The following is a 26,337-nucleotide window of genomic DNA, read 5'->3' as shown; positions in this document are numbered from 1 at the left end:
AGAAGATTTACACATTAAATAAGTTTTTCAGAGATAAACCATTAAGATATTAAGACAAATCAAAACCCTATCAATCTTTAAAACATATTTCTTTGGTTTATGACACACTGTGAAAAGGGCAGAGATACCAAATTCAAAATATTGGCATATATACATAATAGATATCCAACATCTAGGCAATATCATTTAGATATTAGAAAATGTGGATGTTGATTTCCAAAACTGAAAATTGGAAACATTTACATTAATCAAATAAAGAAAAGTTTTATAAAAAACATTTTCAAATCAAATTCAATGTATGTATTATTAGATCAGTATAATGTCCCTTTAAGAAACTATCTTCTAATGTTGATTCGTAATGATACTTACATCGGTGGCTGGGAAGGACAATCCGACATTCAGGACAATGAAGGTGGGGATTGGGATAAGGGTAAAGGTGTTAATGGGGAGGGATGTTGATGGGGAGGGATGGGACGAGGTTTGGGACTGGCTTGCCGCTCCGGTGGAGCCTGCACAGCTGGGGAGTCAAGAAATTGTTTTTTTGGAGGGCCTGGAGCGGGTTCAGTTTGGGAAGGGCCAGGAGTGGATTCTGGCTGGGAAGGGGCGGGAGGAGCTTCTGGCTAGGGGGGGCGGGAGGCTGATGCCCAGAAGTGGAAGGTCCATCTGAAATATATAAAATATTTCTATAAATAGATATATGATATGAAAATATATTATTATCTTGAAAGAAATCAAGATTCAACATTATTTAAAATCTGGATTCTTGGTCTCATAAAATATTTAGATAAAGTCACAATAATAACTATGGCCTAGATTTAGAGTTTGGCGGTAGCCGTGAAAACCAGCGTTAGAGTCTCCTAACGCTGGTTTTAGGCTACCGCCGGTATTTGGAGTCAGTAAAAAAAGGGTCTAACGCTCACTTTTCAGCCGCAACTTTTCCATACCGCAGATCCCCTTACGTAAATTGCGTATCCTATCTTTTCAATGGGATCTTTCTAACTCCGGTATTTAGAGTCGTGGCTGAAGTGAGCGTTAGAAATCTAACGACCAAACTCCAGCCGCAGAAAAAAACAGGAGTTAAGAGCTTTTTGGGCTAACGCCGGTTCATAAAGCTCTTAACTACTGTGCCCTAAAGTACACTAACACCCATAAACTACCTATGTACCCCTAAACTGAGGTCCCCCCACATCGCCGCCACTCTCTTAAATTTTTTTAACCCCTAATCTGCCGACCGCCACCTACGTTATACTTATGTACCCCTAATCTGCTGCCCCTAACACCGCCGACCCCTGTATTATATTTATTAACCCCTAACCTGCCCCCCACAACGTCGCCGCCAGCTACCTACAATAATTAACCCCTAATCTGCCGACCGCAAAGCGCCGCTACTTAAGTTATCCTTATGTACCCCTAATCTGCTGCCCCTAACACCGCCGACCCCTATATTATATTTATTAACCCCTAATCTGCCCCCCACAACGTCACCTCCACCTGCCTACACTTATTAACCCCTAATCTGCCGAGCGGACCGCACCGCTACTCTATTAAATTTATTAACCCCTAAAGCTAATTCTAACCCTAACCCTAACACCCCCCTAAGTTAAATATAATTTTATTCTAACGAAATAAATTATCTCTTATTAAATAACTTATTCCTATTTAAAGCTAAATACTTACCTGTAAAATAAACCCTAATATAGCTACAATATAACGAATAATTACATTGTAGCTATTTTAGGATTAATATTTATTTTACAGGCAACTTTGTAATTATTTTAACCAGGTACAATAGCTATTAAATAGTTAAGAACTATTTAATAGTTACCTAGTTAAAATAATAACAAAATTACCTGTAAAATAAATCCTAACCTAAGTTACAATTAAACCTAACACTATACTATCATTAAATTAATTAAATAAAATACCTACAATTACCTACAATTAAACCTAACACTACACTATCAATAAATTAATTAAATACAATAGCTACAAATAACTACAATGAAATAAACTAACTAAAGTACAAAAAATAAAAAAGAACTAAGTTACAAAAAATAAAAAAATATTTACAAACATAAGAAAAATATTACAACAATTTTAAACTAATTACACCTACTCTAAGCCCCCTAATAAAATAACAAAGAACCCCAAAATAAAAAATTCCCTACCCTATTCTAAATTACTAAAGTTCAAAGCTCTTTTACCTTACCAGCCCTGAACAGGGCCCTTTGCGGGGCATGCCCCAAAGAATTCAGCTCTTTTGCCTGTAAAAAAAAACATACAGTACCCCCCCCCAACATTACAACCCACCACCCACATACCCCTAATCTAACCCAAACCCCCCTTAAATAAACCTAACACTAAGCCCCTGAAGATCTTCCTACCTTGTCTTCACCATGCCAGGTATGACCGTCCGTTCCAGGCTCCGATATCTTCATCTAAGCCCAAGCGGGGGCTAGACATCCATCATCCGACGGCTGAAGAAGTCCAGAAGAGGCTCCAAAGTCTTCATCCTATCCGGGAAGAAGAGTAGATCCGGACCGGCAACCATCTTCTTCCAAGCGGCATCTTCTATCTTCATCCGATGAGGACCGGCTCCATCCTGAAGACCTCCACCGCGGACCCATCTTCATCCGGCGACGTCCAACTGAAGAATGACGGTTCCTTTAAGGGACGTCATCCAAGATAGCGTCCCTCGAATTCCGATTGGCTGATAGGATTCTATCAGCCAATCGGAATTAAGGTAGGAATATTCTGATTGACTGATGGAATCAGCCAATCAGAATCAAGTTCAATCCGATTGGCTGATCCGATCAGCCAATCAGATTGAGCTTGCATTCTATTGGCTGTTCCGATCAGCCAATAGAATGCGAGCTCAATCTGATTGGCTGATTGGATCAGCCAATCGGATTGAACTTGATTCTGATTGGCTGATTCCATCAGCCAATCAGAATATTCCTACCTTAATTCCGATTGGCTGATAGAATCCTATCAGCCAATCGGAATTCGAGGGACGCCATCTTGGATGACGTCATTTAAAGGAACCGTCATTCATCGTTCAGTCGACGGCCAGGATGGATGTTCCGCGTCGGAGGTCTTCAGGATGCTGCCGCTCCGGATGGATGACGATAGAAGATGCCGCTTGGATGAAGACTTCAATCGGATGGAAGACCTCTTCTGCCCCGCTTGGATGAAGACTTCTACTGGATCATGGACATCTTCAGCCCCCCGCTTGGGCTTGGATCAGGACATCGGAGGAGCTCTTCTGGACCGATCGGTGAACCTGGTATGGTGAAGATAAGGTAGGAAGATCTTCAGGGGCTTAGTGTTAGGTTTATTTAAGGGGGGTTTGGGTTAGATTAGGGGTATGTGGGTGGTGGGTTGTAATGTTGGGGGGGGTATTGTATGTTTTTTTTTACAGGCAAAAGAGCTGAACTTCTTGGGGCATGCCCCGCAAAGGGCCCTGTTCAGGGCTGGTAAGGTAAAAGAGCTTTGAACTTTAGTAATTTAGAATAGGGTAGGGCTTTTTTTTGGGGGGGGCTTTGTTATTTTATTAGGGGGCTTAGAGTAGGTGTAATTAGTTTAAAATTGTTGTAATATTTTTCTTATGTTTGTAAATATTTTTTTATTTTTTGTAACATTTCTTTTTTATTTTTTGTACTTTAGTTAGTTTATTTCATTGTAGTTATTTGTAGATATTGTATTTAATTAATTTATTGATAGTGTAGTGTTAGTTTTAATTGTAGGTAATTGTAGATATTTTATTTAATTAATTTAATGATAGTGTAGTGTTAGGTTTAATTGTAACTTAGATTAGGATTTATTTTACAGGTAAATTTGTTATTATTTTAACTAGGTAACTATTAAATAGTTCTTAACTATTTAATAGCTATTGTAACTGGTTAAAATAATTACAAAGTTGCCTGTAAAATAAATATTAATCCTAAAATAGCTACAATGTAATTATAATTTTTATTGTAGCTATATTAGGATTTATTTTACAGGTAAGTTTTTAGCTTTAAATAGGAATAATTTATTTAATAAGAGTTAATTAATTTCGTTAGATTAAAATTATATTTAAGTTAGGGGGGTGTTAGTGTTAGGGTTAGACTTAGCTTTAGGGGTTAATACATTTATTAGAATAGCGGTGAGCTCCAGTCGGCAGATTAGGGGTTAATAATTGAAGTTAGGTGTCGGCGATGTTAGGGAGGGCAGATTAGGGGTTAATACTATTTATTATAGGGTTAGTGAGGTGGATTAGGGGTTAATAACTTTATTATGATAGCGGTGCGGTCCGCTCGGCAGATTAGGGGTTAATAAGCGTAGGCAGGTGGAGGCGACGTTGTGGGGGGCAGATTAGCGGTTAATAAATATAATATAGGGGTCGGCGGTGTTAGGGGCAGCAGATTAGGGGTACATAAGGATAATGTAAGTAGCGGCGGTTTACGGAGCAGCAGATTAGGGGTTAAAAATAATATGCAGGGGTCAGCGATAGCGGGGGCGGCAGATTAGGGGTTAATAAGTGTAAGGTTAGGGGTGTTTAGACTCGGGGTACATGTTAGGGTGTTAGGTGCAGACGTAGGAAGTGTTTCCCCATAGCAAACAATGGGTCTGCGTTAGGAGCTGAACGCAGCTTTTTTGCAGGTGTTAGTTTCTTTTTCAGCTCAAACAGCCCCATTGTTTTCTATGGGGGAATCGTGCACGAGTACGTTTTTGAGGCTGGCCGCGTCCGTAAGCAACTCTGGTATCGAGAGTTGCAGTTGCGTTAAAAATGCTCTACGCTCCTTTTTTGGAGCCTAACGCAGCCATTCTGTGGACTCTCAATACCAGAGTTATTTTAAAGGTGCGGCCAAAAAAAAGCCAGCGTTAGCTACGCGGGTCGTTACCGACAAAACTCTAAATCTAGCCGTATGTTTTAAGTTATTGATTTATTTGAATCAAATATAATTAATAAGAAGATTTAATTGATCCTTTAAACTCTGACTGTTCACTGTTATTTTTCATGTAACATTTCTTAAATACATTACAAATCATATTTCAAAGTCAACATTATGTGATAATCTTTATGATTTTATAATATATTTATCTTTTGGATAATATTTTGGTATGCATGTATGCATTTGAGATTGAAATGCAATACAGGGAGTGCAGAATTATTAGGCAAGTTGTATTTTTGAGGATTAATTTTATTATTGAACAACAACCATGTTCTCAATGAACCCAAAAAACTCATTAATATTAAAGCTGAATATTTTTGGAAGTAGTTTTTAGTTTGTTTTTAGTTTTAGCTATTTTAGGGGGCTATCTGTGTGTGCAGGTGACTATTACTGTGCATAATTATTAGGCAACTTAACAAAAAACAAATATATACCCATTTCAATTATTTATTTTTACCAGTGAAACCAATATAACATCTCAACATTCACAAATATACATTTCTGACATTCAAAAACAAAACAAAAACAAATCAGTGACCAATATAGCCACCTTTCTTTGCAAGGACACTCAAAAGCCTGCCATCCATGGATTCTGTCAGTGTTTTGATCTGTTCACCATCAACATTGCGTGCAGCAGCAACCACAGCCTCCCAGACACTGTTCAGAGAGGTGTACTGTTTTCCCTCCTTGTAAATCTCACATTTGATGATGGACCACAGGTTCTCAATGGGGTTCAGATCAGGTGAACAAGGAGGCCATGTCATTAGATTTTCTTCTTTTATACCCTTTCTTGCCAGCCACGCTGTGGAGTACTTGGACGCATGTGATGGAGCATTGTCCTGCATGAAAATCATGTTTTTCTTGAAGGATGCAGACTTCTTCCTGTACCACTGCTTGAAGAAGGTGTCTTTCAGAAACTGGCATTAGGACTGGGAGTTGAGCTTGAGTCCATCCTCAACCCGAAAAGGCCCCACAAGCTCATCTTTGATGATACCAGCCCAAACCAGTACTCCACCTCCACCTTGCTGGCATCTGAGTCGGACTGGAGCTCTCTGCCCTTTACCAATCCAGCCACGGGCCCATCCATCTGGCCCATAAAGACTCACTCTCATTTCATCAGTCCATAAAACCTTAGAAAAATTAGTCTTGAGATATTTCTTGGCCCAGTCTTGACGTTTCAGCTTGTGTGTCTTGTTCAGTGGTGGTCGTCTTTCAGCCTTTCTTACCTTGGCCATGTCTCTGAGTATTGCACACCTTGTGCTTTTGGGCACTCCAGTGATGTTGCAGCTCTGAAATATGGCCAAACTGGTGGCAAGTGGCATCTTGGCAGCTGCACGCTTGACTTTTCTCAGTTCATGGGCAGTTATTTTGCGCCTTGGTTTTTCCACATGCTTCTTGCGACCCTGTTGACTATTTTGAATGAAACGCTTGATTGTTCGATGATCACGCTTCAGAAGCTTTGCAATTTTAAGAGTGCTGCATCCCTCTGCAAGATATCTCACTATTTTTTACTTTTCTGAGCCTGTCAAGTCCTTCTTTTGACCCATTTTGCCAAAGGAAAGGAAGTTGCCTAATAATTATGCACACCTGATATAGGGTGTTGATGTCATTAGACCACACCCCTTCTCAGTACAGAGATGCACATCACCTAATATACTTAATTGGTAGTAGGCTTTCGAGCCTATACAGCTTGGAGTAAGACAACATGCATAAAGAGGATGATGTGGTCAAAATACTCATTTGCCTAATAATTCTGCACACAGTGTAGAGTTCTTTTAGTCACATGCCCGTGGATTGATTTTTAAAAATCCAACAATTGAATAATATGGGAGTGTGTAAGATGATCAAATCTAAATGGCCACTCCACCTAGCCTTTGAAACCAGGTAAACACTGATTTACATATATATTTCAGTGATTGCCTTTGTAATCTTAAATGGAATAATTTGAAGCTTGATGGTTAAATCAATTACTATTTAGAATATATACACAGTAGATACTTTCGTTCATATTAAATATTAAGAAGATAATTGTATCTATCTGATATTACATTTTCAGAGTATTTTTTTGTAAATTTCTCTTTTACATTAGGATTAAATGTATGTCATCCCAATATTAATAGACACATTCAGAAATGCATGCTTTAGTTTTGAGGAATGTTAATGTTTGTTTGATTGAAATGGACAGTTTACACATAAATCTTTTTTTTTTTATCTTAATTTTTAATGGTTTTTATACATAATAAATTTATATATAATAGATGCCATTAAGTATCATATAAATAAAACGTACATAATTTTTCTACGTTCTAATTCTTACCATCTTAACATTTAATAAGTGTAGTCCACAAAATTAGGATTTAAACATTCAGCATTATACCACTTATTACTATACTTGTAGAAAATAACAAAAACAAAAAGGCATCTGACCATCAAAAAAGGTATAGCATAATTAAATTTCACTTACTGTATTTCTTACAATGCCATATTTTCTATAGCCCATTTTACTTCTGATGTTACCTTGAGGCCTGACTTCATCTTATGCCTATACCTCTTAAATTTATCTAGTGGGTGAAGGGGAGGACGGGAAAAAGAAAGAAAGAAAAAAAAAAAAGAGAAAAATAAATAAATAAAAATCATCCGTTCCTTTCCATTTTCTCTCTTCCTATCAAATCCCTAGTAAGACTATTTCAGTATTTCTAAAAGGAAAAATAAGATAGTCTCTTTAATTTAAAGAAAGACTCTTAATAAATGATGCCCATTTTTAAAACAAAAATATATAAATATCTCGCTCATTATTCATATCTACATTGTGTTATTCTAATATGTATTGTTTTTCAGATAGTTTTTAACTTCTAATATATTGGGAATAGTTGATTCCTTCCACTTCCTAACTATCAAATATCTAACTGCAAGAATAATAGCATTGATTAGCTTTTTATATTGGGGATTTTGTAACTCATCCCAAAGGAATACTATCTGTAGTAAATTAAAATTACAAATAGGTAATTTAAGAGATTTGGAGGCCCAAAAAGCAACTTTCTGCCAGAGTTGGCTAATTTTGAGACACTCCAGAATCATATGAATCATATTTATTAACCCTTGGGTAAGAACATTTTGGACAAGCATTCAATGTTGAGTTACCCCATCTACAACCTTTTCCTGGAGTGTAATAAGTCCTGTATAACAATTTCACGTGAGAGTCAATCCAAGTTGAAGATAATGTGCTTTGGGAGACCAATTCTATAGATCTCTTTATACGGGATATATTTATATCTACACCAGGGATTAACTTACTCCACTGCTGAGATATCTCTCTTAAATTTGGATCATTTAATCTGGAGATAATTATTTGATAACCTATGGATATTGAAAAAAATCAATTTTTAACCATCAAAATCCAATTCTCCAACTCTCCCCAATTCCAGCTCCAATCATGTTCCTCAATTAACGTATAAGCATAATGTCTAGTTTGTAAATATGCATAGAAATCTTTATTCTCTAGATTAAACTCCTGCCTCAATATGCTAAATGTTTTAATTGTATGATTATCTGTATCTAGTAGCTGAGCAATCCTGTGTAACCCTAAGTCTCTCCATGTCTGGAAGACCTTTGATTGAGTGCCTTGTTGGAACTCTGGATTTCCAAGAATCGTTTGATATCTGGAAATATTAGTTTTAAGCCTTAAGATTGAAAGAATCTTACGCCAAGCTATTATAGGAATATATATAGATTTGAGTTGTTTGATTTTTATTGGTGTTTTACTGGCCCGAAATGTAATAGAGATGTCGGAATATAAGGATAAGTCATATTATTTTCAAGGATATTATTTGTGTCTGAAGTCGTTATCCAATCCAGCACTATCCTGGCCAGAAACACCAAATTATATGTTCGAATATCAGGTAACGCTATACCTCCAAACCTTTTAGATATACAAAGTTTTTTAAATGAAATTCTAGGTTTCTTACTTTGCCATATAAACCTTCGAATTGAAGTATTTAGGTCTCTTAAATCCTTTCCTTTCAATAAGACTGGGGTATTTTGGAGAGCATATAAAATCTTTGGCAAAAGTATCATTTTAAATAAGGCTGTTCGACCTGAAGTTGATATTGGGAAGTTTTTGCTTTATCAAGTATTGGAGGAATATTAAAATTGAACCAACTCTTAGGTTGTCGAGATATAACAATTCCAAGATATTTGAAAGAATTAGTTGCGACTCTAAAAGGAGTCTCCATCCTAGAGTCCCCATCTTCCCTAATCCAAAAGATCTCAGATTTTGAAATATTGACCCTGTAGCCAGAAAAGGACCCAAATGAATCAATAGTTGACAAAACTTTTGGAATATTTATCTTAGTGTTGGTTATATATAATAGAATATCATCTGCATATAGGGTAATTTTCATTTCCTTTGATCCGATTCTAATGCCCTCTAGGTACTGACGTATCATAATTGCCAGCGGTTCAATTGATATATTAAATAAGAAAGGAGATAATGGGCAGCCTTGTCGTGTACCTCTTCTAAGACATATACCAGGTGATAGAATATTATTTACTATTATTTTTTGTAATAGGTGATTTGTATAGATTATGTATGAAGCTAACAAAATTTTCTTCTAATCCAAATTTGGTCAAAGAGAACAACAAATGATCATAGTGAACTGAATCAAACGCTTTTTCTGCATCAATTGAATTAAGCGCTGGATCTACTGAAATACTATTTTCTTGTACAGGGGATCCCTTTAAATAATTATAGTAATCTACAACTAAGAAGGTTTCCCTAATCTTAGCCTCCACATTTATCTTGTACATAAAGCCTGCCTGGTCTTCGTGTATAATAGTAGGGATTACCCTTTGTAGATGACTGGTGAGTATAAAAGTAAGCAATTTATAATATCGGAGTTTAAGAGTGCTATAGGTCGGTAAGATTCTCTTTTAGTACACATAAATCTTTTTTCATACATCATGAAATTAAATCAAGGAATTTCAACACTATTCTGTTTTATGTATACTTAGAAGTTCAAAACAATGATGAAATAATGATATGGTCTGCATCTAGGCCCTCGGATGAATAGCAATGACTGTCTGTACAATCAGAAGATTATTATTGGGGTTTTGCATGGAATATGCATGTGACATCATGATGTCATTATTGACAAATCATAAATAAATTTAATAAAAAATAAAAAATATGTTCATGCTGCATGATATAGAAAGTGGGGCAGTAGTGTATTTGAAAAGAATTGAATAATATATTTGAAAGGTACAAAGCTGTAGACTTTATTTTTCGTCAATAGTATGATTTAGAAACAATACACGTTATATTAGGGTGACCATATTCCTGCTTTAAAAATGGACACATATTAAAAATACATAGGTCAGGTTTCTTATACAAAACATTTCTTGAAACAGCCTTGAAAACAGCCCTGACCTATGTATTTTTCATGTGTCCCTTTTTAAAGTGGCAATATGGTCAACCTACCTTATATACATGTTATAAATATTTGACGTACCATCAGACTCCAAGGGAGCCACTTCCTCCTCCATCGCACATGTTATGTTACATCAATCTCTGTAAAATATAATATGTTGTGTACACGTTAAAAACAAATATTTTACTGTGTTACTGGTGCTCAAGGACACACATCAATGTTGCATTAAAGAGATATTGAACCAAAGTTAGGAATTACATCATTTTGCTGGAGCATGCAAATTAAATAAGATTTATAATTATCGATGCGTAATAATTAAATTTTAGTGTCTATATTTAGAAAATATTCATAAAGGAGAGTACATGGAACATTTAAGAGTTCTCCTGTGTGTATCACTTGATGAGTATTGTCTAAATTTATACTAAATATAAACATGTGCTAGCCATGTTATGAAGCACAAAGGTGTAGACTAAGAAGCTTTGAGATCTTAATATTAAACTAATAAAGAAATCTAAATATATATATCATCAGAGGAGTACATTAAAAGTTTTATTCAAATGGAATGCTTCATCAGAATCATGATCAGAATATTTATGAAAAAGACAACTTCAATGACATTTGAATGATTCAATGGACTTACCAGAAGCCTGCAAAGGCAAGTCAACATCAGTGCTGGATCCCTCTGTGCTCGTCACAATAACTAGTTCTATTAATGATATTAAAATATATTAGTGAACACAGTTTGGGCATCACTAAATCACATTAGTCTAAAATATTCTAAATAATATCCTTATAAATGTAAAGACTAGAGCACTAATATGAACAATAAATGTATTAGTTCATCAAGGTGATTGTAAAGAAAATTATTTCTTTTACATATGTTGGATTTGTTACTATATTAGACAGCCAATTCTTATCATATTAATCGATGGCATATCTAAATATAACTATTGTTCCCTGTTTTACAAATAATACAGACACACACACAGCACTTTGAATAATAACTGGTGACAACTAGAGCCTAATACATGTGGCCGGCACATAGATCCATTTGTGCAATGTAAAGTAATCTGTTTAAGGACACAACACATATTGATCACAATGCAATACATAAGATATATTTAAAATTATGTCATCATGGTGCTGTTAGAATATGTATATATATATATATATATATATATATATATATATATATATATATATATATATATATATATATATTATATATATGTAGTCCAAGAGTGAAAGATGTGATTTATATATCTATATTGTTTCATCAAAACAGTGTAGGGATTAATGAAGATATTTTGTATTTATATTAAAAATATATTTCTTTATTTGACAATGTCACTGTTAAAGAATTGTCTAGTCCATATGTTGATGTAATGAATCGGATAGAGCATGCAATTACAATCAAATATATAATTTCATGCTATCATCAATAATCTTTCATTATCCTTCTCTCTTAAAGGGACATGAAACTCCAAATGTGTAATTTTATTATTTTTCATGATTCAATTACAGCATGTGGTTTTTAAACAGCTTTCCAATTTACTTATTTTATCTAATTGCTTCATTGTCTTAGAAACTTTTTTTAAATGAGCAACTATGCACTACTGGGAGTTATCTGAAGACATCTGTTGAACCAATGAAAATAGGCAATTTTGTGCATCAACCAATCAGCAGGTTACTCCCAGTAATGCATTGCTGCTCCTGAGCCTACCTAGATATGCTTTTTAACTAAGGATACCAATAGACTGAAGCAATTTAGATAATAGAAGCAAATTGGAAAGTTTTTTAAAATCACATGTTGTGTCTAAATCATGAAAGAAAAACTTTGGGTTTCATGTCCCTTTAATGATAAGAAGAAAATATCAAAGCATATGAGATGTATATTTACATAATCTGCACATATGTAAACATGTGTTAGTGTTGTCTAAATGTAGCCAAAAACTGTCAAGCACTACCCAGGGACAGAATACAAAATGGCCATGACCCTAAGATTACTTTAAATGAAGATATCAAGGGGGGCAGAGCAAGCCGGGCGTCTAAGCGGTCGCACACTGAGAGAGCTCTGCTCATATGATTCCTATAATCCACATCTAGACCGCTCAGTATTGCCCAAGATTTCATAAAATAGTGGCTGATGATCTGGAGATCAGTGCTATAAGGTTTGATGAGGGAGAGAGGACCTGTAACAGCAGACCGGAGCATTCTTATACTAATCGCAGCTCACTCACTGACTGCTGGAGGATCCGCCATTTTACAGAGCACATGGAGTTCAGAGCAAGTTCCGGAGTTGGGAAAAGCTACTAACTTTGTATATACGGAGTTTGAGCACCCATTAACGTTATCCCCATAAAGCTTCTTGGAGCTTTTGGAGCCAGCCCGTAAACCTGAGAACCTTGGATATAGTTTGCTGTAAGGAGCGGTGTGAACCTGTGTTTGAAAGAATCTACACCCACCCCCAGCAGAGGATATCGCCTTAGCTATTACAAGGTGAAGCTGCTAATTTGGAACATGGAGATAACGCACTCGATCGACAAATGGGAGGAACATGTCCTCCACCTAATAGACGATCACTTTGGGGAACTAGCACGCCTAATTCATGAGACATTTGCAAGCTTACTGTCAGAGAGCCTGCCCCATGAGACCCCTCCGATGGTACACCAGATGAGTGTTTAAGAAGAGGGTCAAATCGCGCCACTTCTGATGGATGGTACTGCATTAGACATACAGGGCAATCAGGTCGCCGTTGCTAAGCTGATATTGCAGAAGACAAGTCTTTAAATCAGGATGGTTTGGACTGCAGAGGATACTTACAAGCGGTTCTAGACCTTATAAGACATTCATGCCGGTAATGTTGGTGCAGTGTCTGATTATTAGGCCTGATCCAGTGGATACTGTTAAAAGGATAAAAGTCATTACCAAGATTGACGCGGCTCATACCTGCCGCCTCCAAGCACACAAGATGGGCATAGGTTAATACCAGTGACATTGCTTTCTCATGAGCGTAGTGGACTTCTTATCTTTGACCATTAAGGTTCATTACGCCTATATATATTGCTCCCTTTCTCCTTTAACAAACTAGACCATGTGGGAAACAGATTTTAATGTTACATGTTATTGTGTTTGGACTTGACAGCTCCATCATTGTTTATTACTAAGACTTAGTTAATCACTATTGATAGTATAGGAAATGATTATAACAGACATAGGGTTATGATAGCAACAACTCTACTATATTACTCAATTCTGTAATCATATCCCAGTTGTTAGGATTCCCTAACTAAAACTCTGGCTTAAGATTTGTGCTTCTTTAATCAATACTTGTGGAGTGCCATATCTCCCTGTCAGCATCTGATACAGTGGAGTTTTGGATATTCTCTAATACTTACTGCTTGAGCTTTACACTACACTAATATAGTTAGAGTCCCTAGTTCATAATTGTGTCTATAGATTCCAATGCACTACTCACGGTAGTCACCATTATTACTATTACTGTTGTCGGTTATTTGTAGAGCGCCAACAGTTTCTGCATGTTATTTAAGTTTAGAAACCATGGCCTTATACAGAGCACATACAATTACATCAGCTCCCAGAGTATGTAATATGAGCTAATACTGTAACCAGTTCAGTTATGTTGCTCCAGAGAAGTTAAGACAACTATTGGCAGCTCTAACGGTTACCATATATTAAGGCTTTTACATATGGATGGTCCATTGGGATTTCATGAACCAGTAGTATTGATAAGTCTAAAAACAAGGCTAATTTAACCTTACATAACAGTAAAATGTGTATGCATAATAGCTTGATATTGGGAGAGGGATACAATAATATTTTATTACCTCTTAGACTGTCAATGAGAGAGATTAAGTACCTGCAATGACAATGACTCCCAGACCCAATATAAAGTCAAACTTGGATGTTGTAGTATAGGATTGATCCTTTTTTATACCAGTATACCAGGAACTCTTTTGTCTGAAACTAATGAAACTAGGTTTAAGACCTGTTAGTATATATACCTGTACTGCTGGGTTGCCTGCAGCCGAGTTGACCTAGTTGAGTTTATATGTGTGTACCTGTATAGTTGAATTTTGAGGTACTTTAAATGTACAGATATATTAGAGGTCCCTAGTTATTTCACTGTAAAGTACATCTAGATTTATAATGAAGCAATAGAATTATATCTCCCCTTAATGACACACCAGTTAATTTAGTCCATGGAGTGCAAAAGGCTTATGCAGTTCCTTGGACATATGGAGATATTGTCCTCAGTACACACTATTTAAGATAGTCCAACACAGGTTAGGTGTGATTGCCTTAATATTAGATATTGATGCTAAGTTTATTTTTGGGCAGTGATTACAAACAATTTGGTTAATAATGTTCCTAATGTTATATGTTGTTTCCTCAAATTTTATTCATGAATATTAATGTTGGTCTCAGATTAAGATGAGTACTAGTGCTATACTGATATCTCCCCTCCCCCTTTCCCACTCTGCGAGTCAGAGTGGGTCATATCCAATATCCTTTCTCCGTCCAGTGGGGACAGCAATCCCTGAGGGGAGATACAACTTATATCCCTTTCCCATACTAGTTTAGTGGCGATAAAATCCTGAGAGGTGTTACATCAACTTGAGTACCTTCTGTGGTCAAAACTCTATGCACAGTTTTTACGTCTCCTTACAATGACACATAGACTGTTTACCAACCCAGCCTTAAAATTCTATCTGTCGGCTCCATCCCCCCTCATCCCTTTTCCCCCTTCCCCCTTATATCAGTTAACTTTTACTCACGCATCTCAGTGCTCCCCCCCTCCTGTTACTCCATTGGGCTTACATCGTACGCATAGGAAAATGAATCCTATAGAAATTCCACTCCCATATGTTTTCATTTGCTGTATATTCCCTAATTTACCCTCAAGCCACTATGTAATAATACAAGAGGTCCAAGAGTACATACACACACGAGTGTAAGATTCAATAATCCAGCGAGGTGTGTTGAAATCAGGGAGTTTAAATAGGGTTGAGAGGCAAATTTAAAGGGCCAGATGATGATGAAAGAAGAGGTCCTGACATAGACCCCCCACCCCCCAAGAAACCCACAGCAAGGGTTTATGGACCAGGCCTATCCAGATTGCATCGATGGAAAAGTGAAACACACCTGGGAGTGGATACTGAGCTAGCAGGTTCCCAGGAGTCCTCAGAATGATCAAAACCCTTCCAATGAATCAAATACTCCAAAATCCCACGTCGTCGCCTGGAGTCCAAGATTGCCTGCACCTCATAGTCCACATCCTGGTTGAGAGCATGAGAAATGGTATTGGTTGCCAGGTTGCTGGAGAGGCAAGGTTTAACCAGGGAAACATGGAAAGTTGGATGGATTTTATAGGTGTCTGGAAGTTGTAGAGTCACAGTAATGGGATTTTTGATAGCTTGAATCGGGAAAGGTCCGATGAACAGCTTGCCTAGTTTCCTTGAGGGTGCATGTAATTTCAGATTCTTAGTTGATAGCCAAACCAAATGACCTACTTGGTACTTAGGTTGAGGTGTATGGCGTAAGTCATAGATCTTTTTATGAGAGGCTTGTGCATGTTTAATATTATTTTGAGCGACGGTGAATGTTTGAGAAATGTCGTTAACAATGTCATTCACTTCTGGGTTAGGAGATGGTGTATAGGGATAGTAGTTGATCCTCGGATGTAACCCGTAGTTAATGTAGAAAGGACTAAAGCCTGTTGAGGAATTAGTGGTGTTGTTGTAAGCGAATTCAGCTAACGCTAGATGCGTAGCCCAATTATCTTGTTGATTCGAACAGAAGCAGCGGAGGTACTGTTCAAGCCACTGATTAGTCAGTTCGGCTTGACCGTTAGTCTGTGGATGGTATGAGGTGGTGAGTTTTTGAGTTATGTGTAGTGTCTGACAGAGAGTTTTCCAAAACCGTGACGTGAACTGTGATCCCCTGTCGGTCAGTATTGCAGTGGGTAAGCCATGTAGGCAACGTACCGGCACGCACCTTGTCAAACACATCTAGGAATTCTCGGTACTCCTCTGGCAATTGAGATACCAAAGAAGTGCACAAGACTTCAACTGGTTTCAGAAGACTAGTGGAAATACATTGCGGGGACCACGACAAAATTTCGGACCTGCGCCGGTCGAGACTGGGATTGTGCTTTTGGAGCCAGGGATAACCCAGAACAACCAGAAAATGCGGAGAGTTTATCACCTGGAACTGGAGGGTTTCAAAATGAAGAGCCCCAACAGCCATGGACAACAGAGCAGTTTCGTGAGTAACGAGTGCGGGCTGAAGGGGCCTGCCATCAATGGCCTCAATAGCAAGAGGTATGGACTGAGGCAAAACAGGAATGGAGTGCTTTGATACAAAAGCACTGTCAATGAAATAGCCCGCAGCACCGGAGTCAACAAGAGCCTGAGTGACTATGGAGGAGTCCACCCAGGAAAGGACAACCGTGACCAAAGGTTTCTCCTTAAGTGGTTCCGGGGACTAGGATAAACCACCCAAGGTCTGCCCCGACAGGACCTTAGGTGTGAGCCTTTCCCGACCGTGTAGGACAAGACTTCAAAAGGTGACCCTGTAACCCACAATAGAGGCAGAGGCCCTCCCTCCTCCTAAAGGCCCTCTCCACCGCGGAGAGACACGTGAATCCCAGCTGCATCGGCTCAGCAGTACCTGGTGACTCGGGACCAGGAGGCATGGGAGGAGAGGGAGGCATGGGTGGGAATGAACACGTAGGAGACAACGGAACAGGAGGCTTCCGCAAGCGCTCCTTGAAAGAGGGCCTCTCTCTGAGTCTGATATCAATTAGGATAAAAAAAGACACCAATGCCTCGAGATCCTCTGGTAAATCTCTGGCAGCAACTTCGTCTTTAATCGCATCAGAGAGCCCATGAAAGAAGGCGGCAACAAGGGCTTCATTGTTCCAACCTACCTCTGCGGCAAGTGTACTGAGCAACAGATCTTGTACCTTGCTGAATGGAAATGAGTCGTTTAGCAGCAGAGGAGGAGCGAGCTGGAACATCAAATACCCTTAGAAAGGAGGCCACAAATTCAGGGTAATTTAAAATCACAGGTTTATTGTCTCCCACAAGGGATTAGCCCAGGCAAGAGCTGTGTCAGAGAGTAATGCGATGAGAAATCCCACCTTAGCTCTGTCAGAGGGAAACGCCTGAGGTAACATCTCAAAGTAAATGCCCACCTGGTTCAAAAACCCTCTGCACAGAATAGGATTGCCTCCATATCCCTGAGGTAGAGGTGCAGAACCGGTCATGCTCCTGGTAGGCATAGGTGCAGCAGTGGAAACAGGAGCAGCCATAACTTGCGGAACACTTTGGTCAAAATGTGCAGAGTGAGTCAGCAGGGTTTGCAGGGCTAGTGCAAATTGATCCAAGCGGTGATCCTGTTCATCCATCCTGGAAATGATGGCAGGTAAAGGTGGATTATTAGCACCATCAGGATTCATGGCCTTTGCGTAATGTCAGGGTGCCAGGAATCAGACTGAGACGAGAAGTGCAAAAATAATCACACCTTTATTAATAACAAAAAAATAATAAAAAGTCCACAAGTCAAATAACCAGTCAAAACCAGAGCTGGTAGTCAGACGAGCCGAGTCAGGAGCCAAAGCGAATAGTCAGACGAGCCGGAATCAGGAACAAGGAAAACAGCAGTGTCAGGAACAAGCCAGGGATCAGGAACCAGGAAGGACATCAGGCAGCCAGGTAATACACAGGAACTCTCACAAGCAGGTCTAAGACAACGCAAAGGCAAAGCATACTGAACAGAGGCCCTTTAAATAATAAATGATGACATCACAATTCTGAGACTGCATCCTGTCTCACATGGATGATGCACACCAGTCTGACCATAAAAGGAAGTGCAGGAAGTGAGCAGCATCCCCACAATGCACCATAGTCAGGACGAGAGGTGAGTAAAATGGCTGCCAGCAGCACATGGCAAACACAACAGGGAAAAAACCTGACAAAGACAAAGTGAGCACAACGCTACTGCAGCAGGTATGAGTTTTTGCTACAAATTCTGGATACAGTGTCACAGACCACACACACACACATTGTTTTCCTTGAAATGGCAATTACCTTATTTCAGATGAATTCTCAGGATTTGGTTTTGTCTAGTTTTTCATTCTAAAACAAGGGTCTATTGTTTTAGTCCTCATTTCTTTGAAGCCACGATTACAGTGATAGAGTCTGATGAATTATCCAGAAGAACCATATAATATTTATTTCATGTAATTGGCAAGAGTCCATGAGCTAGTGACGTATGGGATATACAATCCTACCAGGAGGGGCAAAGTTTCCCAAACCTCAAAATGCCTATAAATACACCCCTTACCACACCCACAATTCAGTTTTACAAACTTTGCCTCCTACGGAGGTGGTGAAGTAAGTTTGTGCTTGATTTTTATGATTTCTTCGGTGATAAGCTCTTCTAAGAATTCTAAAGCCCAATTCCTCTCAGAATACAGTGTTTGTCAGAGGGATGTGAAGAGAATATCGCCTATTTGATTTTATGGTTTTCCTCGCGGGAAATCTTTTCAAGGGTTCTCTGTTATCGGTAGTAGGGATTCATCTCCTACCTCCCTTTTCAAATCGACAATATACTCTTGTATACCATTACCTCTGCTAATAGCTTTCAATACTGGTTTGGCTATCTGCTATATGTGGATGAGTGTCTTTCGGTAAGTATGTATCATTATTTAAGACACTCTCAGCTATGGTTTGGCGCTTTATGTATTAATATAACGTTTTAAATATATGTATTTTACTTATATTTGCCATGAGTGTATTTCCCTTTGCAGTCCAGCAGTTTTGTTATGGGAATCATGTTTTATGAAGTTTGTCTTACCTGGGATATAGTCTTTTTTTCAATTTGACTTGTTTTTTCTTTGGAAAACTTGCGGGCAAATTAGGCTCGCAATGGCACAAAATGCTGTTATTTATTAGGTCATTCTTGGCGCAAGAATTTTTTTGGGCGCGAATGTGCATCTGTCATACGCAAGTTTGTAATTTCCTGCGTCTTAGTTGACACTAGGTTGTTTGGCGTGAAATTGTGTTTGTTATGATGCGAGATTTGCGTCATTTCCGGATGTTTGTTGGCACCAAAAAAAATTCTCAACTTCCTGATATTCACTGTTTTGTTCAGGCTTTGGTTCATATCAAGTCTGTTGTTACATCAATCTCTCCTCCTTGGAGCCTTAATTTGGTTTTGAAGGCTTTGCAGGCTCCTCCTTTTGAGCCTATGCATTCTTTGGATATTAAACTACTTTCTTAGAAAGTTTTGTTTCTTTTGGCTATCTCTTCAGCTAGAAGAGTTTCTGAATTGTCTGCTCTCTCTTGTGAGTCTCCTTTGCGGATTTTCCATCAGGATAAGGCTGTTTTGCGGACTTCGTTTAAATATCTTCCTAAGGTTGTGAATTCTAACAACATTAGTACGGAAATTGTTGTTCCTTCCTTGTGTCCTAATCTCAAGAATACTCTTGAAAGATCTTTGCATTCTTTGGATGTTGTAAGAGCTTTGAAATATTATGTCGAAGCTACTAAAGATTTCAGTAAGTCTTTTAGTCTATTTGTTATTTTATCTGGTCCTAGGAAAGGTCAGAAAGTCTTTGCCATTTCTTTGGCATCTTGGTTAAAGCTTTTGATTCACAAGGTTTATTTAGAGGCGGGACAGTCTCCGCCTCAGAGAATTACAGCTCATTCTACTAGATCAGTCACCACTTCTTGGGCTTTTAAGAATGAAGCTTCGGTCGATCAGATTTGCAAAGCAGTAACTTGGTCTTCTTTGCATACATTTACTACCGTTTTAATTTATTTGCTTCTTCTGAAGGAGTCTTTGGTAGAAAAGTTCTTCAGGCAGCTGTCTCAGTTTGATTCTACTGCATATGAATCAGATTTGCAAAGCAGTAACTTGGTCTTCTTTGCATACATTTACTACCGTTTTAATGTATTTGCTTCTTCTGAAGGAGTCTTTGGTAGAAAAGTTCTTCAGGCAGCTGTCTCAGTTTGATTCTTCTGCATATGAATCAGATTTGCAAAGCAGTAACTTGGTCTTCTTTGCATACATTTACTACCGTTTTAATGTATTTGCTTCTTCTGAAGGAGTCTTTGGTAGAAAAGTTCTTCAGGCAGCTGTCTCAGTTTGATTCTTCTGCATATGAATCAGATTTGCAAAGCAGTAACTTGGTCTTCTTTGCATACATTTACTACCGTTTTAATGTATTTGCTTCTTCTGAAGGAGTCTTTGGTAGAAAAGTTCTTCAGGCAGCTGTCTCAGTTTGATTCTTCTGCATATGATTTGTTTTTTTTCTTGAAATTGATGTGAATTTTGTAAGAAAGACTTATTTTTTGTGGATTTAGTTTTTTATGCGGAAATAGCTGTTTTTATTTTATCCCTCCCTTTTTAGTGACTCTTCTGTGGTCTCCCACATCTTGGGTATTTCTATCCCATACATCACTAGCTCATGGACTCTTGCCAATTACATCAAAGAAAACATAATTTATGTAATAACTTACCTGGTAAATTCACTTATTTCATATTGGCAAGAGTCCATGAGGCCCACCCTTTTTTATGGTGGTTATGATTTTTGTATAAAAAGCACAATTTTATTTCCAGTTCCTCTTTTTGTATTCTTTTTTACTCCTTATTTTATCACCCCACTACTTGGCTATTCATTAAACTGAATTGTGGGTGTGGTGAGGGGTGTATTTTGAGGTTTGGGAAAATTTGCCCATCCTGGTAGGATTGTATATCCCATACGTCACTAGCTCATGGACTCTTGCCAATATGAAAGAAATTAATTTATCAGATAAATTCTTACATAAATTATGTTTTTCACCTCCATGGACCCTCACTATAGGTTTGGTATGTTCATAGTTAAAAGCCCATTGACAAGACAAATTGTTTCTACAAAGCAAAAACTTGTACTGTTCTTATTTTGTGATAAAGGTTCAATCTTAGAAATGGCATCTTATTTCTGAAGTATATTATACATACACATATTTGTTAACTTTAATTGAAGCACATGCAATTTAATTGGAAACAGCTTTGGTCTGGATCAGATCTATTAGATGATTTTATTATTGCATTAACATTTCTTTTTTTTTATTCTGGCCAGTGATGCCAGTAATTACTGAAAGATATGTGACATAGGGGCATATATCATAACCTATCAGCTATTTTGGGGTTTCAAAGATCATTTTTGGCTTACTGAATTTGACAGTTCTAGGCACTTGATATCTACTTGAAAGGACATTTTGGACAAACGTAACACTATTTCACAACTATTTGCAAACAGTCTATTATCTTGCACGTGTGTTATACACAAAATGGCCATAGGAGACATTGTAGAAGTTTATTAACATGCATGGTATCAATTCATTAAAGCTCCATTCATTGCTACTGAAGAGGCTGGGTACAGGGAGAATGGCACACATTTATACATGTATAGCTTCATATACATATGTATCGCTGTTGACAAAGTAATAAGGGATCTGTAGGAAAAGCCATATCAAGACCCCAACATCTACAAATGGCATGTTTTTATATTTCATTGTATGTCACACTTGCACTGTTGTCATTGTCACTAACAGTACTGGTGTTATTTCAATCAGGTTTTTAAAGGAGATTGCTTAGTTGTTTTTAGGGGTGTCCCCCCTATAAAAACCCATTCATAATGGTGCAACCTCATTTAAGGGTCTCTTAGGAAGATAAAAGTAGGAAGACAGACAGGTCACAAATTACAGTTAAAATCCAGTAAAAAAAAGATGTGTTTTTCATAGAAACTCTGAGTAGTTTTTTGTTTTCAGTTCACACTAAAATGGAAACAAAAGAAAGCAAAGCACAATCTGTATATACTAACAACATAAACGATGCAATTAGATGGGTTAGCATTGATGCAGAATGAAAACGGACTGCAACAATTAACTATAAAATTCACAAATAAGCAATTTCCTTTAAAAAACTGATTTTAATAAAGTCAGTACTGTTAGTGAAAATCACAATAGTGTGAGTGAGACTTATAATCAAATATTAAAAATGAAATATTAAATTACACCATTTTTAGATGTTGGAGTCCTGAAGTGACTATAGAAGATACATATGATGTTCAAATTATGAGTGATGAGGGTGTCTTGTGATGACAATAGGTTGAAGTCACACATAAAAATGAGTATTTTCCTTGCACAGTTAAAACAGGGGTTACATAACTAGAGCCTTGCCGTAACCCTAAGAGATGTGAATGGGATATTGTATGTGTCAGTTTTAGGAGACCTCCCAGTTTCTATTTTGAAAAGAGATACTATTGTCCACTAATCAACAATGTAACAAGTAGTGGCCTCCACCATCACCTCCTACATATAAACTGTTATTGCCATATGCTTTAGTCTAGTATGTATCTGTAGGCAGCCAGTGGCGCTCTCCAACACCTCCTTATAGATAATTTCTTTCCCTCCTGGAGTTCTCAGTCTGATGCAGACATGGAGACTACAGACTGGAAACCATGAGCCACAGCAAAAGCAATTACATTCTGTGCTAGGTGGAAGCTGAGCCCATCACTACATGCTTCTTCCTAGCTGAGAGTGGTGCCCACATACAGCACCACCCATCAGTTTTCAGTACAAAGACACTGTCATATACAAGTGCCCCATCTACAGAGCGTCAATTTTAAAATCTGTTGGCATCAAGGTGAGGGGTGTGATTTGACTATGAAGCTGACATAAGGGCTTCTGGGCAGGGGTGTGATGTGTGCATGTTGCTGACATAAAGGCTGCAGGGCCCGGGTTCTGATTTGATTATGTGGTTGACGTAAGGGCTGCGGGTCATTGGTGTGATGTGAGTATGTGACTGACATAACAGTTGCAGGGTCAGAGGTATAATGTGGGACTTTGTATTTATGTGTATTTGGAATCTATACCTTGCCCTTTGTAGGTTACAGATTTTTAATGTTGATGAACTTAGAAAAACAAACAAAACAAACAACAACAAACAAAACAAACAAAAAATAAAACAAAAAAACACCACTTTTTATGCTTTTGGGTCATCAGTGTCATCAATAGAGTTTTGTAAATTGTGAGTATTGGCCAGTGATCAGCTATCAGACGGGATAGTACTGCACAAACATGCACAGCTTCGGGCAGTTAATCATTGTCATCTAGGCTCATCAATAGAACACAGAACATATCATTTGTATATCAGAATATCCTTTTCATTATTTAGATTTCATCTCCAGGCTCAGCATTACCAGCAACCTCATGACAAACTGCAAATTATTTCATCTTTACATAAATTTAATTTACTTCACATACAAATAATATGTTTGTCATCTATCTATCTATCTATCTATCTATCTATCTATCTACTATCTATCTAACTATTTATAATCTATAATCTATTATCTATCTATTATCTATCTATCTATCTATCTATCCATCTATCTATCATTTATCTATCATTTATCTATCATCTATCTATCTCTATCTATCTCTCTATCATATATCTATCTATCTATCATCTATCATATATATATATATAGCTATCTATCTATCATCTATCTATCTATCTATCTATCTATCTATCTATCTATCTATCTATCTCTATCTATCTATATATAATGTATCTATCTATCTATCTATCTATCTATCTATCTATCTATCTATCTATCTATTATCTATCTCTCTATATATCTATCATTTATCTATATATCTATCTATCATTTATCTATCTATCATATATCTATCATCTATCTTTCTATTTATTATCTATCAATCTATCTATCTATTTATCTATCTATCTATCTATCTATCATCTATCTATCTATCATATATCTATCTATCTATCTATCTATCTATCTAATTATATACAATAATCTCAGAAGTGAGTTACAATATTTTTAATTAATTTATCCAGCTCCAAAAAAGACTATGGTCTAGTTTTCATTGCTGTTGTAAACTGTGAAAATTGGTTGTAAAACATCTCCATAGTTTTGCCACCAGATTATCCCCTACGTCAATATCAAATAAAATTGATAAAGTCAGTTATTTCCATCGCTGATATATGATTACTTATGTCATAAAACACCTCAGACTTGGCATAAAAATGTGTGTCCAATGATTTCACGAGGTCAAACAGCAAAGCAAGTTCTGCTGCAAATTGCCTGTAACCAGCAATTAATTTGCAGTACATCTAGGTCCTTATAGGGAACGTAGGCACAAGTTTAGTCTTACACAAAAGCAAGAGGTATTTAATGCCCTTATACAGCATAAATAAATGTAATGTTTTTTTTCTTAAACGCAAATGTAATGTTTCCCAGAGATACAAAATAGCAACTGTTTCCATAGATATATATTGTAAAAAAATAATATATCTCATTTAGTATCAGCAATTTTACTATAAAATAAAATGATGACACAATGTAAATTGTGACACAAAAAAGTGAATCTAAAGAGTTAAAATGTGTCAAAAATTAAACAAATAAGTCTACATAAAAGAAACCTAATTTCAAACGAGGTAATAAAGAATCCCATGAGTGACTTTTATTAAAAGCGCCATATTTTACTGTAAGTTTTATATACATTGTTAAATAATTTGTTACAGAAGAGATGCAGGTCTTACCGGTGAGGTTATGATTTCTGCACATACCTTTGTGCTATAGTAATTCCCCTTTTGCGAGAACCATAGATGTGTTTTGGAATAAACTTTTTCTAACAGCATTACGCTATGTTTTGTACCTTTTTTTGTTTTCGTGGAATTTGCGGAATTTACATTACATACCACATATGGGACTCTTTATTACCACTTTTGAAATTGGGTAGTAAATTTGCTGTTTGTTCCATATAAATTAAGCCTTTTAAGTAAATCTCTTAAATAACTTATACCCCAGTACAGCTGTGAAAGTTTATTTTCTTTATCAGTCAATGAGAATGAATACTGCAGTATGCAATGTGCGTTTCATGCTAAATTTGATTTAAATATTATCTGCTTGTAGCTAGTCTTCATTCATGTATAAATAGTTAAATATTTTAATTTCTTATATACAGAAAATATTTGTCTACAGTGTAACAGTAAAAATAGTTTTCAGTCTGCTAATGATAACAACTAATAATATTTTCTCTAAACCTTAAGAAAGAAAGACTATTCCTTTCCCTGAGCAGTATTAAGTAGACATATGCAGCTTGTTCATTTTCTGATTGGATCCAGGGACCTGCCGAATCAAAGGTAAAAGCTTCAGTCTCATGATAACAGCTTGCTAATTATGGTCGGTAGCGCGACTGCCTGGATTATAATCATTAGCGTAGATATAGGATGTTTAGCAGCAGCTGTGTTTAAGGTAAAACCTAGAGAAACAGAGCAAAGGAAAGTTAGTCTTTTTGTTATTAACATAATAAAAGGACATCAGTTATACTAACACCAGATCATTTCACAGTCTTTATTACAGTCAATCAAACGACCATGGCTTTAAAGGGAAATATCTATATGTAAACCTGAACTAGATCACCTCTCACACTTAAGAAGGTAATAGGTACCAGGGTGCGTTATATATCAAATTCTATATAAAGCATCATTAAGATAAGCACACACCACGTTAGATTGTGGGTGGCGTACTATAGTTTGTGCGTAATCGATATCGGGTTTTTGTGGACAAGCTAAATGTATTATGCTAGAATGATTACCGCAACTTCTGAGCTCTGGTTAACTGTCAAATGAGTCAAAAAAAATGTCACAAAACATAAAAAATACCTTTAATACCTTTAAAAGTACAGTTATACTCGCATTAACACTGTCTGATAAACATTATTTAAAAATAAAAATGCAATATAAAGTTATAAGTGCTCAAAGATATGAAATGTCAGGTATTAGAAAAATATTTAGCCAAAAGTGCTTTTACATACTACATACACACACACACACATGCGCACACACACACACACACATACATACAT

The sequence above is a fragment of the Bombina bombina genome, chromosome 8, assembly GCF_027579735.1.
Source record: "Bombina bombina isolate aBomBom1 chromosome 8, aBomBom1.pri, whole genome shotgun sequence".
Classification (NCBI taxonomy): Eukaryota; Metazoa; Chordata; class Amphibia; order Anura; family Bombinatoridae; genus Bombina; species Bombina bombina.
This window is presented reverse-complemented; position numbering follows the sequence as displayed.